This window comes from Pongo abelii, chromosome 18 (assembly GCF_028885655.2).
Source record: "Pongo abelii isolate AG06213 chromosome 18, NHGRI_mPonAbe1-v2.0_pri, whole genome shotgun sequence".
NCBI classification, from domain to species: Eukaryota; Metazoa; Chordata; class Mammalia; order Primates; family Hominidae; genus Pongo; species Pongo abelii.
In genome coordinates this window covers 19790973-19809655 of record NC_072003.2, presented here as the reverse complement: position 1 = coordinate 19809655, position 18683 = coordinate 19790973, and the positions used below count along the sequence as shown (strand labels likewise).

At 40.9% G+C, this 18683-nt stretch overlaps 1 long non-coding RNA gene across 1 annotated transcript; it reads right to left on the bottom strand.

Annotated features, from left to right (window-relative positions):
• Positions 1 to 4484: 4484 nt before the first annotated feature.
• Positions 4485 to 5670, bottom strand: LOC134760371 (uncharacterized). The gene is made up of 2 exons (XR_010137721.1): positions 5318 to 5670; positions 4485 to 5199 (listed from the first exon to the last, which is right to left on the bottom strand). It is a non-coding gene; the product is annotated as an uncharacterized LOC134760371 (long non-coding RNA).
• Positions 5671 to 18683: the final 13013 nt, after the last annotated feature.

The window sequence follows — 18683 nt, the reverse complement described above, 5'->3', positions numbered from 1 at the left end:
CCAATTCCTTTCATGCTGGTAGGAAAGACTTCCTTCTGTCTAAGCCACAGTAGCTAAGTGTTGCCTGGTTCCATGCAATAGAAACTGACTCTGATTAATGTAAGGAAAATAAATTCTTGATTGTTAGGATAACAGGTGCTCTCACTGAATGAGAGAGGAGTTTGTATAGGAAGGAAAATACTAATAGAGCTTCGGAAGCTTAGCAGCAGATGGAATTCATGATCTACCTCTTAAAAATTTTTTTTAGAGACAGGGTTTTACTCCATCACCCAGACTAGAGTCTAGTGGCACCATCATAGCTCACTGTATCCTTGACCTCCTGGGCTCAAGAGATCCTGCCACCTCAGCCTCCCAAGTAGCTGAGACTACAGGCACATGCCACCATGCCTGGCTAATTTTTAATTTGCTTTGTGTAGAGACAGGGTCTCTCTCTGTTGCCCAGGCTGGTCTTGAACTCTTGGCCTCAAGCAATCCTCCTACCTCGGCCTCCTGAAGTTATGGGATTAGAGACGTGAGCCACAGCCCCCAGCCCCTACCTTTCTTGAGTTCTACCGTTAATGTGTCTCACTTTCCAATCTTGGATTCCAAGTTTGAAATTCCTGAGGGGAGAGAATCTTATTGCTTGGGCTCCATAGATCAACCCACTGAGACCATGGGGAGAGACTTGCCCAAGGTCACACAGCCTGAATAGCAGAGCTGGGCTGCCTCTCTCAACTTCTAGGCCTGTTCTTTTTCCATGATAGTCTTTGAGGAGATGAAATTGTCTACTTAGACAGCTACCTGAGAGCCAATATAGTAAGAAAAGTTCCTCGCCAGGCTGCTGAAATGACACAGGAACTGAAAACTGGACAAACTCGGGCTGTTTTTTCTAGTAGGTATCAGGCATCAAGATGTTTTTAGATAACTAGAGATGACATTTACTTTGACATATTGAAAAATAGTTATGACAGAGTTTTCGGAGGCATTATCGTGAACCACAGTAGTGTGAGGTTTTAAAAAGCCCTCCATTTTTTGGCAGTTTCTAATTTCCACCTAAATTCTCTCAGATCTTTTGCTAATTGCCAAGCCTGGTTGAATTTCCAGCTTCTTATTCCTTTCCTGGGACCACTTTAGGCTCTGACTGACTTCTCCTTAGGTCTCTGTTTAAACACCACCATTACAACAGGTTTTATTTAGTTTTTTTTTTTCTTCTTTTTAAGACGGAGTCTCACTCTTTCGCCAGGTTGGAGTGCAGTGGTGCGATCTCCACTCACTGCAACCTCTGCCTCCTGGGTTCCAGTGATTATCCTGCCTCAGCCTCTTGAGTAGCTGGGACTACATGTGCAAGCACCACGCCTGGCTAATTTTTGTATTTTTAGTAGAGATGGGTTTTCACCATGTTGGCCAGGGTGGTCTTGATCTCTTGACCTTGTGATCTATCCACCTCAGCCTCCCAAAATGCTAGGATTACAGGCATGAGCCACCGTGCCCGGCCCTTATTTAGTTTAAATACAACAATCAATTCACATTTACTATATAAAAATTCAAAACACAGATATGCCAATTAAAATTTAAAAAATCACCCATAAGTTGACCATCTAGAAAAAACCTGTACATTTCTCTATTCCGCAGCCTTCTAGATTATTTTTCTTATCAGTTTATGCTTTATGCAAAGTGGTATTATACTTCACCGTCTGTTTTATTACTGACTTTATTCATTTAGTTATTAAAACTCCTTAAATATGTGTTGATTACATTGTTTACTTAATTTTTTTCTTTTTTTTTTTTTTTTTTTAGACAAGGTCTTGCTCTGTTGCCCAGGCTGGAGTGTAGTGGTGCAATCTTGCTCACTGCAACCTCCACCTCTCAGGTTCAAGTGATCTTCCCATTTCAGCCTCCCGAGTAGCTGAGACCATAGGCATGTACCACCATGCCCACTAATTTTTTGTATTTTTAGTAGAGACAGAGTTTTGCCATGTTGGCCAGGCTGGTCTCTAACTCCTAGGCTCAAGTGATCCACCTGCCTCGGCCTCCCACGTTGCTGGGATTATAGGCGTGAACCACTGCACCTGGCCAATTACACTTTTTAATAGTTTCAAAGCATTCCATTCCCTGGTTATGCCATGATTGATTGAACATATCCATTATTCATTTTTGAGAGAACTTTTTTGTTTCTGTGTTGTTGATGGAGTGATATTATATAGCTGCAGAATAAATCAAACCATGACTAATATTTCATAATTTCATGAATTAACTTTATTTCATTTTGGGTAGTTTTTCAATTTTTTTTCGTCCTTTCTGATTTTAGAATATTTTGTTATGACATCCCTTTGTGACACTGGGGAGAAAATGTACTTTTTCCCCAGGTCAGAGGTATCCAATCTTTTGTCTTTCCTGGACCACACTGGAAGAAGAAGAATTGTCTTGGGCTACACATAGAATATGCTAACAGCGACAACAGCTGTTGAGCTAAGAAAGTTGATGAATTTATGTTGAGCCCCATTCAAAGCTGTCTCGGGCCACAGGTTGGATAAGCTTGCCCTAGGTTCTCTCTATGCCTTCGAGCTGCCATTCAGCCTCCTTTGAAAGGTGGATTATCTTATATACACCTATGTATTTTCTGATGCCCACTCTCCCCATTTGACTACCTGTGGAGTTCAAAACGAGATGCTCTGTCCAGGGGTCACATTTTGTAACCCACAAAACAGTGCATGAGGACTTCCAGTTTTCTTGTAGCACAAGATTTTATTGAGCACCTGCTATGTGCCAGGCAGTGTGCTAGGCTTTGGAGGCTTATACAAGTTATCCTGGGGTATCTCAGCAGGGAAGTCCTTATTTCTTTATTAATTTTTCCTGACGTTCAGGTCGTTAGTCTCACTCTAAACCTGAGGCTTGGAATAGAGGGACCTGAGACACCACATTAGCTGCATGACATTGGGTGACTAGATTACATTCTTTGTATCCATTTTCATATTGATAAAGTTAAATCGGCTCAGGGTGAGGGTTATAACTCTAGCATATATAGACGCCACAGCATATAGTGTTATATGCTGTATAAAAGACACAACACACAGTAAGTGATTCAATAAGCAATGGCCATCTTTATTATTTATGTTGTTCTCATATTCCACAGAAAGGTTTATGTATCAAGTACAAGAAAATGTATAACCCAGTCATTTGTTTTTTATCCAAGGCAGCTGATGAAGAAGGCACTTATTAGCCCAAAGAGTGAACAGGGTGAGAGGAGGAGGTTATTGGCTGCTTCTCTGGAGTTAATTTAGCCATCATTTCAGAATGGAGCTGGTATGCTTTGAGTGTGAAAGAAATCTGCTGCTTGTTGATAGTCTGGTTTTAATGAGTTATCAGGTGTTAATAACAGCTGAAGTGTAGTAACTTTTCACAGCCATCAGAGGATATTCAGGATGTTTACTGGGTTCTCACTTTTTAGGGTTTTCTGTGGGTGTTAGAGGTTGGGCTGAGGAGGGCCTGATAGGACATGTCTATCTCTGCAAGTCTTAGGCAAAGAAGCTTTGATGATGATGTATTAGGCTGTTCTTGCATTGCTATAATGAAATAGATGAGACTGAGTAATTTATAAGAAAAGAGGTTTATTTGGCTTATGGTTCTGCAGGCTGTACACGAAGCATAGCTCCAGCATCAGCTTCTAGGGGGGCCTCAAGCTTGTAATCATGGTGGAAGGCAAGGGGGAGGAGGCATATCAGTAGGGCGGGAGGTGCCACATACTTGTAAATGATCATGTGTCGTGTAAACTCACTCACTATCACAAGAACAGCACCAAAGGGATGGTGCTAAACCATTCATGAGAGATCTGCCCCCATGATCCAAATACCTCCCAGGAGGCCCCACCTCCAACAGTGGGGATTAAGTAAGAGTTGGGCGGGGCTCCTTGCTCCTCTTCCCAGTTAATCCTTAATCTCCACCCCAACTCCAGGCAACCACTGAACTTAACCTCCCCTTCTCCTTCCTCTCCTCCTTCCCCTTCCCCTTCCCCTCCCTGAGGTGTCTGTTGGTTACCCAGACTAGAATGTAGTGGCATGGTCTTTGCTCACTGTAGCCTCTGCCTCCTGGGCTCAAGCAATCCTCCCACCTCAGCCTCCTGAGTAGCTGGGACTACAGGCACGTACCACCATGCCTGGCTAATTTGTTGTATTTTTCAAAGAGATGGGGTTTCTCCATGTTGTCCAGGCTGTTCTCGAACTCCTGGGGTCAAGCAATCCACCTGGCTCAACCTCCCAAAGTTCTGGGATTACAGGCATGAGCCACCAGGCCTGGCCCACTGAACTACTTTCTATCCCAATACATTAGACTTTTCTTTCTAGCAGTTTTGTATGAATGAAATCATACAGTATGCACTCCTGGCTTTTGCTTAGAATAATGCTTTGGTTATTCATCTATGCTATTTATTGTGTGTATCAGTCATGTTTTTCTATTTTCTCACCTTGAGAAGTATTCTGTTTTATAGTACAAAACAATGAGTATATCTATTCACCTTGAGGAAGATTTTATTTGAAGAAATCTTTGTCATCAAAAAGCTTGAAAACCAGGGCTCTACCTTGATTCCATAGTCTTGAGAATGATGGATAACTCAATTTACACCATGATTTTCAGTGAGAAAGCAGGTTGCATGTTAAGAGATTAGGTGATAGGATGACTGAAAGGTATTTGTGACCTTATGAAAGGTACGATGTGGCAGGCAGCCTCTATGAGGGACCCCAGCAATCCCTGTCTCCTGGTATTCATGCCTTTGTGTAATACCCTCCCCTTAGCATGAGCTGGACTTACTGACTCACTTCTAGTGAATGGAATATGGCTGTCCTGATGGGCTGTCACTTCTGAAATTAGCTTATAAAAAACTGATTACAGCTATCTCATTTTATTGTACTTTGCAGTTATTACATTTTTGACAAATAAAAGGTTTGTGTCCCTCAGTCAAACAAAAATACAATGGGTTTCTTTCTAGTCCCCCACCTCAATTTTAGAAATTAAAAAATTTTCCAAACACAGTGAGTAGTAGTTTATATCTGAAGGGTGAATGAAGCAATGAGTGACCAAGCTGCCCACTTAAGGAGGCACCTCAGAACAATAAACAAAGAGCCTGCTCTTTGGTCTCAGACCTGGGTTTGAATTCTAGCTCTGCTACTCCTTGACTGTGAGATCCTGGCCATGTGACTTACCTTTTCTGAGCTTCTATTTTCTCATCTGTGAAATGGGGACAATAATTCTTACATCAGTGCATTAAGTGAGATAATCTAGACAGTTAGCACAGTACCTAACACAATGACTCAATTTATTATTGTTGTTGTTGCATCATTCTTACTTGTAAACACTCAGCTGTCTTCACAAAGTTCAGGAGCTCTTCAATGAGAGACTGTGTCCATTAACAGCCTCATCCCATGGGTAATCTTGAAGATAGACGAGTCTATGGTAGGCTCTGAAACATCTCCTCTTTTACTCTATAATGGTGTCAAAGACCAGGATGGTGCAGAGGTCCAGGAGTCTGGCCTGTGCAGTCAGAGAAACTGATTTGAACTCTACCTCTTCCACTTATTAACCGAGTGGCCTTGGGAAAATTGTGAGCATCACCAGGCTCATTGTGAAGATGGGGTTAATAACAGCTCCAACCTTATGGCCTTGAGATAATTAATGCATATAAAAATGAAACCATGTCTTTTGCAGCAACGTGGATAGAACTGAAGGCCATTATCCTTTGTGAAATAACTCAGAAACAGGAGGTCGAATACTGCGTGTGCTCATTGATAAGTGGGAGCTAAACAATGGGTACACACAGACATACAGAGTAAAATAACAGACACTGGAGACTACAAAAGGTGGGAAAGTAGGAGGGGAGTGAGGGTTGAAAAATTACCTCTTGGGTACAATGTTGGCTGTTTGGGTGATGGATACACTAAAAACCTAGACCTCATCATAATGAAAGGTATGCAGGTAAGAAATCTGCACTTATATCCCCTAAATATATACAACTTTTAAAAAATTAAAAAAATGATTAATGTGGGCCAGCACACAGTGATCACTCAGCAAATACAAGCTCTTATTCTTGTAGGAGTTGAGGGAAGATGCCGAGACCACCCCTCCTCCAACTTTTAATGTCCTGGTATTTTGTCTTAAACATTTTGGAAGCATCTGCAGGCAGGGATTTTGTCCTCCTGCCTCCCTTTGGATGCCAGTGGCCTGTTTGGATGAGTGGAAGGCTCTCCTGCCCCTCCTCCTTTCTTCCCAAGGGTTTTCTTTTGCACTTTGGACTTCTATTCATGGATCCTTCTGCCAGGGACGTGGACCAAGAATTTTTCCTCTTTTGCAGATTTCTTCCCTTAATGGTCCTGTTTTGTGCTGTCACCCCTGTGCTCTCCCTCCTCTCCAGTTCTCAGCAGCTGGCAGGAGATGTTTATAGAAGAAGCCTTTCTTTTTTTAATAGCCTCCTAGGCTGCAACCTCCCAAATGAGAACCTCATTAACCAGAAGGACTCTAGGCTACTGATTTAGATTCCAGTCATACGGAGAGGAGGAAAAATTACAAAGGGAGAAAGAAAAATGCCAATGTACACATGGACTAGTTCCGACATCCTCTCTAATGAAGAATGTATATATCTATTCAGGCTCTGGATGCTAAGGGATTCCTTCCAGATCTCAGTATTTGACCTCTTACTTGTGGGTCACATGGATTCTTCGTGCCTCTTGTGGGCTAGCTGAAAGCAAAAGTAACAATTTCATACTCTTGCCATTGAAACAAGGGGTCTATTACTTTTAAATCATAAGGGCACTTGTTTCAACAGAAATGTTAGTATCTTGGTGAAGATGGGGTCTAAGTTCTTGGTGGCTTCTGAGGATGCAAAGGGCTCACCTTCTGTCATCCTGAACCATCACTGATGAGACAGTGTCTCTCCATGTGTAGCCATGCAAAGGCCACAGAACAAATGGGTAAAAATATTTGGTGGTCAGAATTCTAGCTCAATAGTCAAGGAAGGCTTCCTGGAGGAGAAAGTGCATTTTGAACTGGGCTTTAAAATTTGGTATCAAAGAAAATGCAAGCTGTCCCTCAGAATTAAGACTATAGTTCTGTGAAATAGTGATTGCAAAAATGGCCACAATTATTCTCCTCTCTATAGGCACACCCCTTTGCAATGTGACATTGTAGTTTCTCTTGTTAGAGTCTATTTCCCCACCCTTGAATCCAGGCCAGTCTTGTGACTTGCTTTGGCTAATACAGTGTGATGGAGGTGACAGTGTGCCAGTTCTGAGCCTAGATCTCAAGATGACTTGCACACTTCCACTCAATCTCTTGGGATCCTGCCCAACCATCATGTGAACCAGCCCCAGCTAGCCTTTGGGAGGATGGGATGCCACATGGAGAGGAGACAGCCCAGGTGAGGGCCAGTCAGCACCCAACCAACCAGGCAGCTAACTGCTGGTACCTGAGATGGGCCCAATCAAGAGCACAACATTTGCCCAGATAGACCAAGCGCACATTGCCAGCCTGCAGAATCATGTGCTAAATGAATGCTTATTGTTTAAGGCTGCTGAATAGTGGTTTGTGATGTAGCAAAACTAACTAGTACAGTTTCCTATGCAGCTGAGTGTATCCATGTGACTAAGTTTCTATATACAAAAACGGTGTGTGTAATTTCTGGGGAATTTCCTTCCAGGGAGAAGGTATGCTCTTCTTCCACTTTTTTTCCTTTATGTTGCCTGGAATGGGAATGTAATAGCTGGAGCTCCAGCAGCCATCTTGGATCATGAAGTAAGTTTAGGAATGGAAGACACTCCTGGCAGAGCAATAAGCTGGGAGGGTCTTGTTCCTCTAAAACCACTGATTACCTTTCCAGTTCTATTCTGATACTTCTAAATTTACTAAACAACAGAAATTAATAAACTTTTGTTTAGGCCATTGTTTTGAGTTTTGCAGTTACTCATAACTGAACCTATTGCAAAAGAATATAGATGGTCAGGATTTAAACAAGCAGGGATGGTAGAGAAGGGCATCCATGACATAGGGAATATAACACTAATGTAGCAGAGAAAGAAAAAGTGTGGGTAATGAGTGGGCAATGGTGAATAACTACATATGCCTAAGGGGAGCAGTGGGTGATCAAATTGGGAACCATTTGGGACCAGTTTTTGAAAGGCAGACTGAGAAGTTGGGAGAGGGTGGTAGAAAAAAATGTATGAGTACTTATGCAAATCAGAGTAAGAAAGTCATATATTCATTTTCCCCCCACTCATTGATTCATTTCTTTTAGGAAGTTTACACTGTGTATGAGGGAAACATAACAAAATAGAAAGATGATTATTGATTGTTATGCATGGTCTGAAGTAAATAAACTCTGTGATGTGGCAGAGATTAACTGTTGGGTAGAGATGGCTACTTTAGGCACAGTAGTTGGAATTTTTTGTTTTCTAGAAATTCTGTTAGGCCCTGTGCAGAAGTCTAGGAACATAGGGATGAATAACACACAGTTCCTGTCACTGAAGAGATCACAATCTGGTGTGGAATGAGGTTAATCAGGAATATTTTCCTAGTGGAGGTGGAATACAGCCAAAGGAAATAAAGTAGTTTTCCCATATGTATCTGTCAGATATTGCTACAATAAGGTTGCATAACAAGCATCCCCCCAAATCTTGCTTACAACAAAAAATTATATTTTCCTTCACAGGTCTGCACATAGGCTGTGGTTCTGCTGGGCTCTGTTGGCTTGGCTTGACTCCAGGCTATGGGTTGGTCTGGGTCTGCATTATATATCTTTTTATTCTGGGACCAATGGCTCCCAAAGGTTTGTACTTCTCAGGGTGGATGGCAGAAGTGCAAGGGACCAAACCAGACCACAGAGGCACATAAAAGCTTTGACTTGCATCGCATTTACTAACACTATTGGCACTAGCAAGACTGACATCAGTGGGTCAGGATGTATGTTCCACCCACAGTGGGAAGATTGCAAAGGTGCAAGGATGTATAATTCTGTTAAGAGAGGGAATGAAGAGTCGGGAACAATATCCAGCTTACCATACCACCCAGCTTACTTACCATTCCTTACCATACAAGGAAGTAATGTATTTCTCCATTTTTCAAGAACGCTCATGTCTGAATAGTTTTATTATTTTCTTCAACAAATCTTTTATCTTGTTAGATTTATTGCAATGAGCCATATTTCTCTTTTTTACAAAATTTATTTAAAAAATTACATATGCACATATGGTAAAAAGTTCAAAAAGTGGTACCAAAAGATATAATGGTGAAAATAAGGCTGGTCCTTTTTTTTATGCACTGAGGCAAATATTGAGTTTATTTTCAAAGGTATTCTGTGTGGGCACAATCATACTTGCATATGTTAAAAAATACAAAATTGTGTCATACTTGCTCCTCTGCACTTTCTTTTTTTTCTATTTAGCAACATATCTTAGAGGCAGTCCTATATCAGTTTAGCTAGACCCATTTCATTCTGTCTAATGGCTACATTTGTTTTTCGTTGTGAGACTGTGCCATAATTTATTTAATCAGTGCCATATTGAAAGACATTTGGATCGTTTCCCAGCATTTGCAACTATAATCAAGGTTACATTAAATATCCTGTTACATGCAGGAAGATACTTTATTCACATGCATGGGTATATCAGTAGGTTAAAACTCAAATACAGAAACTGCCAGGTCAAGAAATATACATCTTAAAGTTTAATAGATATTGACCCTGTTTCTAAAAAGAAAGATTCCTTCCAGCATGTCTACACACATTTGTCTGCTCCTCTGTCTTCTGATTCTTGTCCCATGGTGTTATTTTAGGCTGAAATAATGGAATATGGTGGCTCAAAACTTATTCCCATAGGATCTCTGGGGAAGCTTTGGGTCTTGCCACATGGTCCCCAGTTGAACACGGGAAGTACTTGGCACTGCTGTTGCAACCCAAATCATCACTTTAATGAGTGTGCTGGAGGAGTGTGGAATGTTTCCACAAGCATGTGTACTGAAGAACTCCATGCTGCAGGTGAAATGATTTATATCCCTGGGAGTTCCCAGTAAAAAATGTGCACAATACCCTTTAATTTGATCTGCTTTCCCTGTAGCACCTAAATATTTAGGGCAAATAGAAAATAGTTCTGATTTACAATCTCTATAAAAATTTTAAACAACCTAATAAGACATTTGATCATGAAATTTCCTGAAATAATGTTGGCACTAGTCAGCCATATTTCTTCAAAATGGCCTGTAACTTCAGTGCAAACTCCCAAACATGGATTTTTTTTTCCTGCTAATAACAGCCTTATTAATAAAAGAATGATTTTCTTTACTGATCCTCAGCAGCTGTGTTCCGGGTGTCTTTTCTCAATAAAGGTAGAGATAATAACTGTCAGTGGAAAGAAAATGTGCTGAGGTTCCCAGGAGAAGTGGTGGAAACAAATCTTATATTAAATCATATCAAATTGTGTTTCTTGTTTACTTTTTCCATTTTGTAAGTCACAGTCGTATCTGCCAGTTTTTTGGAAACCTTGGCTCACATTTGTCAAAAAAACTTGGCTTGGCTTTCTTGAGGTTAATGCTGCATGATCAATCAGGGTGATAAATTTGACATAATTAACTGTTGTAATGGCATTTCTGAGTCTGTTTCTCTTCTTTACTCCTGCTGAAATCATCTGAGATTAGTTAACTTCTGAATATTTCTTCAGATGTGCTGTGGATGCCTAGAAAAAGAGCAGTAGGGAAGTGTCGTTGATATCTGGAGTTCTTATCTGTCCACAGGTTAATGATCTCTCTGAATAATAACACCCCTATTTCCCTAGGAGGATCCCTTCCCCTCCTCCCAAAGCACGTGGCTCAGATGGGCCTGATTTATTCCTGGTGCTAGGAGTGGGCAAAAGACCCAGACCTGACCAATCAAAAATATCAAATTGGGCCAACCAGAACCAATTAGAATTCTGGGACTTTTGCTAAAACTATTGGGAAAGATAATTTTTTTTTGATTGGAATTCCTGAAAGAACAAGACTTAAACATGCTTCTGGTTATCTTTGCTTTCCAGGGAAAGGTTTTTTTTTAATGTTTATTTTTATTTTTTCTGAGACAGGGTCTCTCTCTGTCACCCAGGCTGGAGTGCTGTGGTGCAGTCATGGCTCACGGCAACCTTGAACTCCTAGGCTGCAGAGATCCTCCTGCCTCAGCCTCCTGAGTGCTGGAGCTACAGGTATGTGCTACCATGCCCGGCTAACTAAATTTTTTTTTCCTTTTTTGAGACAGGGTCTTGCTCTGTCACCTAGGCTGGAGTACAGGGGTATGATCATAGCTCACTGCTCCCTCAACCTCCCATGCTCAAGTGATCCTCCCTCATCAGCCTCCCAAGCAGTTGGGACCACAGGCATGTGACACCATGCCCAGCTATTTTTTTTTTTTTTAATTTTCTGTAGAGATGGGGTCTCACTATGTTACCTAGTCTAATCTCAAACTTTTGGGCTCAAGTGATCCTCCCACTTAAGTCTCCCGAAGTGTTGGCATTACAGGCGTGAGCCACCATGCCTGGCCAAAAAAGGGCATTCTTGAAGTCAAAACAAGAGAAAACACTGAGAAATGAAGGGAGGTTCCTGATCATGTCACTTGGATACCAGTGTCTAGCCATGCCTGAAGTCTTATCCTTCAATTAGGCAGGCTAATACATTTTCATTTTTTGCCTGAGTCCATTTAACTTGGGTTTCTGGCACTTACCTCCAAGAAAGTCCTAAATACTTACGTTTACCAAGTTTCAGTAAAGTCTCATGTATGGGAGAGTGTGGTCAGCGCCAGCAATACCCATGTCCATAATAAAATATCAGTCCTCTCCTCATCTGTTATTGCTGGTCACCACTGTATAATAGACTGTGTTCAGGCTGGAGTGACAGCTCCAGTCCACAGTTCATCAGAGGGTCTCAGCCCAGTCTTGTCAAGGATTCTCATTTCTAGCATTCATCATGGTTGCCCTATATCCATGCTCTGAGGATATGGCATTTACCTCTGCTGTGCCTTGTCCTCCCCCTACCTTGTACCGGTAGATCAGTAGATCCTTATGAATGCACAAATACCTCTCTCTGCACCAGAGAGAGTCCAGCCTGTGGTTTGTAGGCAGCTAGCTACTGGAATTTTCTCCCAGCTTTGTATCTCTAAGATCTCTGGTCGATTTCTTTTTCTTTTCTTTTCTTTCTTTCTTTTTTTTTTTTTTTTGAGACAGAGTTTCGCTCTTGTTGCCCAGACTGGAGTGCAATGGTGCGATTGTGGCTCACCGCAACCTCTGCCTCCCCGGTTCAAGCAATTCTCCTTCCTCAGCCTCCCGAGTAGATGGGATTACAGGCATGCGCCACCACGCCTGGCTAATTATATATTTTTGGTGGAGACGGGATTACTCCATGTTGGTCAGGCTGGTCTTAAACTCCCAACCTCAGGTTATCCTCCTGCCTCGGTCTCCCAAAGTGTTGGGATTACAGGTGTGAGCCACCATGCCCGGCCTCTCAGGTCCATTTCTAGGTCTTGCCTTGCCTTACTTGAATTAGGTAATGACCTTATTTGTGGGGGAAGAGATGATGTGGACAGGGATATATGGTCTAACATTCACAGTGCTCCTACTGCTTATCAGATACTGTGCTTGGTTCATTTGTGTCATATCATCTTGTGTTTTCCATAACATGTAAGGCATTCCATGTGCAAGACACTATGTTAAGTGCCTTATCAAGCAACATCTAATTTAATCCTTATAAAAACAATAGAAAGACATTATTATCTCCATATAGAAGCTGAGGCTCTAGGTTATTTTCTCTGTATCATACAATGAGGAAATGGCAAAAGCAAGATTTCAACTCGGGTCTCAATGACTCTGAACCCAGTTTTCTTACCTCTGACTTTAGCACTTACTGTATTTTTTTTTCCAACTTTTATTTTACATTCAAAGGGTACATGCGCAGGTTTGTTACATGGGTAAATTGCATGTTGCAGAGGTTTGGTGCACAGATAATTGTGCCATACAGATAATTGGCATAATACCCAATAGGTAGTTTTTCAAGCTTCACCCTCTTCCCACCCTCCTCCCTCAAGCAGGCCCCAGTGTCTACTGTTCCTTTCTTTATGCTCATATGTACTCAATGTCTGACTCTCACTTATTAGTTAGAACATGCGGTATTAAGGCCAGGTGCGGTGGCTCATGCCTGTAATCCCAGCACTTTGGGAGGCCGAGGCAGGCAGATAACCTGAGGTCAGGAGTTCGAGACCAGCCTGGCCAACATGACAAAACCCTGTCTCTACAAAATATAAAAATTAGCTGGGCATGGTGGCAGGTGCCTGTAATCCCAGCTACTCCAGAGGCTGAGGCAGGAGAATTGCTTAAAGCCAGGAGGTGGAGGTTGCAGTGAGCCGAGATTGCACCACGGCACTCCAGCCTGGGCATCAGAGCGAGACTCCATCTCAAAAAAAAAAAAAAAATGTAGTATTTCATTTTTTGTTCCTGTGTTAATTGGCTTAGGAGAATGGCCTCCAGCTCCGTCTATGTTGCTGCAAAGGATATGATTTTATTCTTTTTTATTGCTGTGTAGTATTCCATGGTATATATGTGCCACATTTTCTTTATCCAGTCCACTGTTGATGGGCATCTAGGTTGATTCTATGTCTCAGATATTGTGACTAGTGCACTTACTGTATTGTCTCATTGATGAGCATCTACATGTGTCTGCTATTGAGAGCAGTGCACTTGCTGGATTGTCCTGTTGCTAGGCATCTAGGCTGAGTCTGTGTCTCTGCTATGGTGAGTAGTGTACTTACAGTATTGTCTTGTTGGTCTGTGCATCCCTCTCACCTGTGAGCTTCCTGATCTCATGCACTCTGTGTTATGTCTGGATCCCCGATCTTCACTTTAGAACCCTGCATAGAGCAGGTTCTCAAAAACGTTTACAGAATTAAATAATCTTTATAACAATGTCAGAAGGTGAGCATTTTCTTTCCATTTTACGCATGAGCAAATTTAGGCTTAAGAAAGTTAAGCAAATTACCCAAGGCTAGGAAGGTAGAATTCATGAAATATAATCCTGAAATTTCCAAGAGAATTGAGAAAGATATTCTCTGAGCTAAAGAGGAGGGTTTTTGTTATTTTTCTGCATTCTAATATAGGTAGTTTATGTGGAAACATGGAAGTAATTTACCACCTTTCTTAATGAAGGCCCTACTAGGCTGGGCTATCATGAAGAAAATAGCACAGACATTTTTATGAAAGAAAACTACATCTATGTTACTGCATCTGTATTTGAGCTCCTTATAACTTGTAAGCAGGCAGAACATTGTTTAATGTCACTGGACAAAGCTCAAGTGAAAATGATCCAGTGGGGAAATCTTTTATGGAAATTAAACTGATTGTTTTGGAATCTAAGTTGCAGTTTTTCACTTGTTAGTTTCTGCTCTCTTGAGTCCTTGTCTATGTCATGAACACATTTGATACAGAATCCTGGAGACTTTGCCCATTGTAAGGAGCACTGTAGTGGAAGGCAGTCAAGCTCAATGTATAGAGAGAGGCAGCAAGGTGGGTAAGTAGAAGCAGCACCTGGGACCCAGCTAGATGGACTAGTATCTCTAAAGAGTGCCTCAAGGAAACACATTTCCTGGAGCACTTTAGAACATGAGAGCTGAGACCAGGATCTGGTGCAGCTCACTCTATCTGAAAGCACTGAGATTGTTAAGCTAATGATGAATTTTCTCTTCATCTTTCCTCCCAACACCAAGACCAAGCAAAAATGCAAGGGAACAAAGAACAAGAAGCAGTGTCCAAAGTCTTCAGAGTCTCTAGGATAGTTGTTGACCTAAGTCACACTGCTGTCATCCTCCTGGCTGCTTGTACTTTTGGAGTAGTCATTGGCGGATTAATAAGTTTCTTGGAAGTTAAGAGAAAATACCGGCTTAAAGTAGTACTAAATTTTTCAAAAATTTTTTTTATGGGGAGAGTGAGGGGGTGAAATAAGATGGTCACCCTGATGTACTCATGGAAGCATCTAGGTTGTGTTATTAGTTAAAATTCCCAGCCATGAAGACAAGAATACATGGAATTCACTCATGTGTTCACCCAACCTCCCATCCATCCACTTGTCATCCATCCATTCATCCACTCTTCCATACATCTATCCATTAATACATCTGTCCATCTACCTACTCATCTGTCCATCCATCCATCCATCCACCTACTCATCTATCTATTGTCCATCCATTCATCCATCCACTTACCCATCTATCCACCATCCATCCACCCACCTATCCATCCACCCATCCATCTACTTACCAATCTATCCACCATCCATCTATCCATCTATCAATTATCCATCCATCCACCCATCCATCTACTTAGCAATCTATCCACCATCCATACACTTCACCCATCCATCCATTCACCCATCAGTCCATTTACCCATTCACCCACCCACCATCCATCCATCTATCCACCATCCATTCATCAATTTACCCATATATCCACCATTCATATACCCATTCTTTCATCCATCCACCTACCAATCTATCCATTCATCCATCCACACACCCACCTATTCATCTATCCATCCATCTACCCATCTGCTTAACATTTACCAAGCATACATAATGTGCCAGGCATTGTTTAGGGCTACCAACACTTGGTTCTTAGGAAATTCCAAGACTGCATTTTTTTGCTATAAAATAATTTTGGAAGTCAAATTTGCCTGAGGAGTTTTGTTAAAGTGAAGCAAAATGTAATATGAGTTTATATAGATTTTGGCTCTTATATAACTGTATACTTGGCATTGAAAACCTATGCAACTTATTCAGGAATAGATGGTGTATGGTACAAGTTGCTGTATCATGCAAAAAGATGGGCTGCAAGAAACAGTTTTTGTTTAGGCTTTGTTTTTCATTAAAAGCTGTGAAATTGTTGAGCTGAAGTTGTTGTTTTGCTTGGTCAGGTGTTGCTAGTCAGCTAAAAATAAGTCTGTATTAGTGATTGTCTTAGATTCTAAGAAAACTGAGATGTGAGGGAAATTAATGTGCTTGCACTTTTTGTTATATGACATCATGTTGAACATGCGTAGAGTTTTGTGAACAGAGGTGGTAGAGCGTGTTGGTAAGAGTTGCATAGTTGGTAAAATAGTTTTAAAATGTGTTTCTGATTAATCTACATAAATAATTTGGGGCCAAAAACTTTCTTTCCCCCCGCTCAACACCATATTTTTGAAATCCCTTCATGTTGCTCTATATAAATCTAATTAATTTCCGACTGTGTCCTAAAGTCAATGTATGCATAAAACACAATTTGCTTATCCATTCCTTGAGTGGTTATTGTATAGGAACATCAAAGTCTGTGTTGTCACAAGCAAAACTATGGTGGACATCGTAATGCATGTGTTGTTATGGCCTTGTGCAAATTTCTCTAGTGCACGTGTATGTCCAGATATGGGATTGTTGGGTAGATGAATAGTTAATTGCACTGAGTACTGAGAAATTGTTACTTAGAATGGCTGCTTAGTTTACACTTTTTACTAGCGCTTGATGTTCTCTGGCATTGTAATTTTTACCAATCTGATGGCTGTAAAGTGGCGTATCATTGTTGTTTTAATTTGCTTTTCTCTGATTATTACTGATGTTGAGTATCTCTTCATATACTTATTAGCCATTAGCGTTTCCTCTTCTATTAATTTTATTTTCATAGGCTTTGCCCATTTTTTTCTATTGGGTTTCCTGAAATTTTCTTGCTATTTTCAGGAGTTTCTCTCAATATTAATGCCAGTTTCATTTCACACACTGAAAATATCTTCTCACAGTCTACCAACATGTTAAACGTGTAGATGATGTCCTTTTCTGAGTAGAAACCTCAATTGTTATGTAGTCAAACACTTCATCTTTTCCCATTATGGCTTGTTCTTTTAAGTCTTGCTCAAGAACCTGCTCAATTCTAAAGTCACAAAGATATTTCCTACATTTTGTTTCATTACTTTTATGATTTACCTTTCACATTCAGATATAAAGGAAAAAATCCAATTTAATCCTTGTTATACAGTAAACCACCCTCCCCCAAACCTACCAAGTTATTTATTGTTTCCCAACTGGGTTAAGACACCATGTCTCCTATGTATGTGGGGATGTTTCTGGAATCTCTATACTGCTTCAATGATCTATTTAGTTGTTCCTAAGACTGTAGCACAGTTTTTTATTATTATACTTTAAGTTCTGGGGTATATGTGCAGAATGTGCAGGTTTGTTACATAGGTATACACGTGTCATGGTGGTTTGCTGCACCCATCAACCTGTCATCTAAATTAGGTATTTCTTCTAATGCTATCCTTCCCCTAGCCCCACTGACAGGCCCTGGTGTGTGTTGTTCCCCTCCCTGTGTCCATGTGTTCTCATTGTTCAACTCCCACTTATGAGCGAGAACATGCGGTGTTTGGCTTTCTGTCCTTGTGTTAGTTTGCAGAGAATGATGGTTTCCAGCTTCATCCATGTCCCTGCAAAGGACATGAACTCAGCCTTTTTTATGGCCACATAGTATTCCATGGTGTACATGTGCCAAATTTTCTTTATCTAGTTTATCATTGATGGGCATTTGGGTTGGTTCCAAGTCTTTGCTATTGTGAACAGTGCTGCAATAAACGTGTGTGTGTGTCTTTATAGTAGGATGATTTATAATTCTTTGGGTATATACCCAGTAATAGGATTGCTGGGTCAAATAGTATTTCTAGTTCTAGATCCTTGAGGAGTTGCCACACTGTCTTCCACAATGGTTGAACTAATTTACACTCCCACCAACAGTATAAAAGTGTTGCTATTTCTCCACATCCTCTCCAGCATCTGTTGTTTCCTGACCTTTTTAATCGCCATTCTAATTGGCATGAGATGGTATCTCATTGTGGTTTTGATTTGCATTTCTCTGATGGCCAGTGATGATGAGCATTTTTTCATATGTTTGTTGGCCACATACATGCCTTCTTTTGAGAAGTGTCTGTTCATATCCTTTGCCCACTTTTTGATGGGGTTGTTTGTGTTTTTCTTGTAAATTTGTTTAAGTTCTTCCTAGATTCTGGATATTAGCCCTTCATCAGATGGATAGATAGCAAAATTGTCTCCCATTCTGTAGGTTGCCTGTTCACTCTGATGATAGTTTCTTTTGCTGTGCAGAAGCTCTTTAGTTTAATTAGATCCCATTTGTCAATTTTGGCTTTTTTTGCCATTGCTTTTGGTGTTTTAGTCATGAAGTCTTTGCCCGTGCCTATGCCTGAATGGTATTGCTTAGGTTTTCTTCTAGGGTTTTTATGGTTTTAGGTCTTATGTTAAAGTCTCTAATCCATCTTGAGTTAATTTTTGTATAAGGTGTAAGGAAGGGATCCAGTTTCAGCTTTCTGCATACAGTAGCCAGTTATCCCAACACCATTTATAAAATAGGGAATCCTTTCCCCATTGCTTTTGTCAGATTTGTCAAAGATCAGATGGTTGTAGATGTGTGGTGTTACTTCTGAGGCCTCTGTTCTGTTCCATTGGTGTATATATCTGTTTTGGTACCAGTATCATGCTGTTTTGGTTACTGTAGCCTTGTAGTATAATTTGAAGTCAGGTAGCATGATGCCTCCAGCTTTGTACTTTTGCTTAGGATTGTCTTGGCTCTGCAGGCTCTTTTTTGGCTCCATATGAAATTTAAAGTAGTTTTTTCCAATTCTGTGAAGAAAGT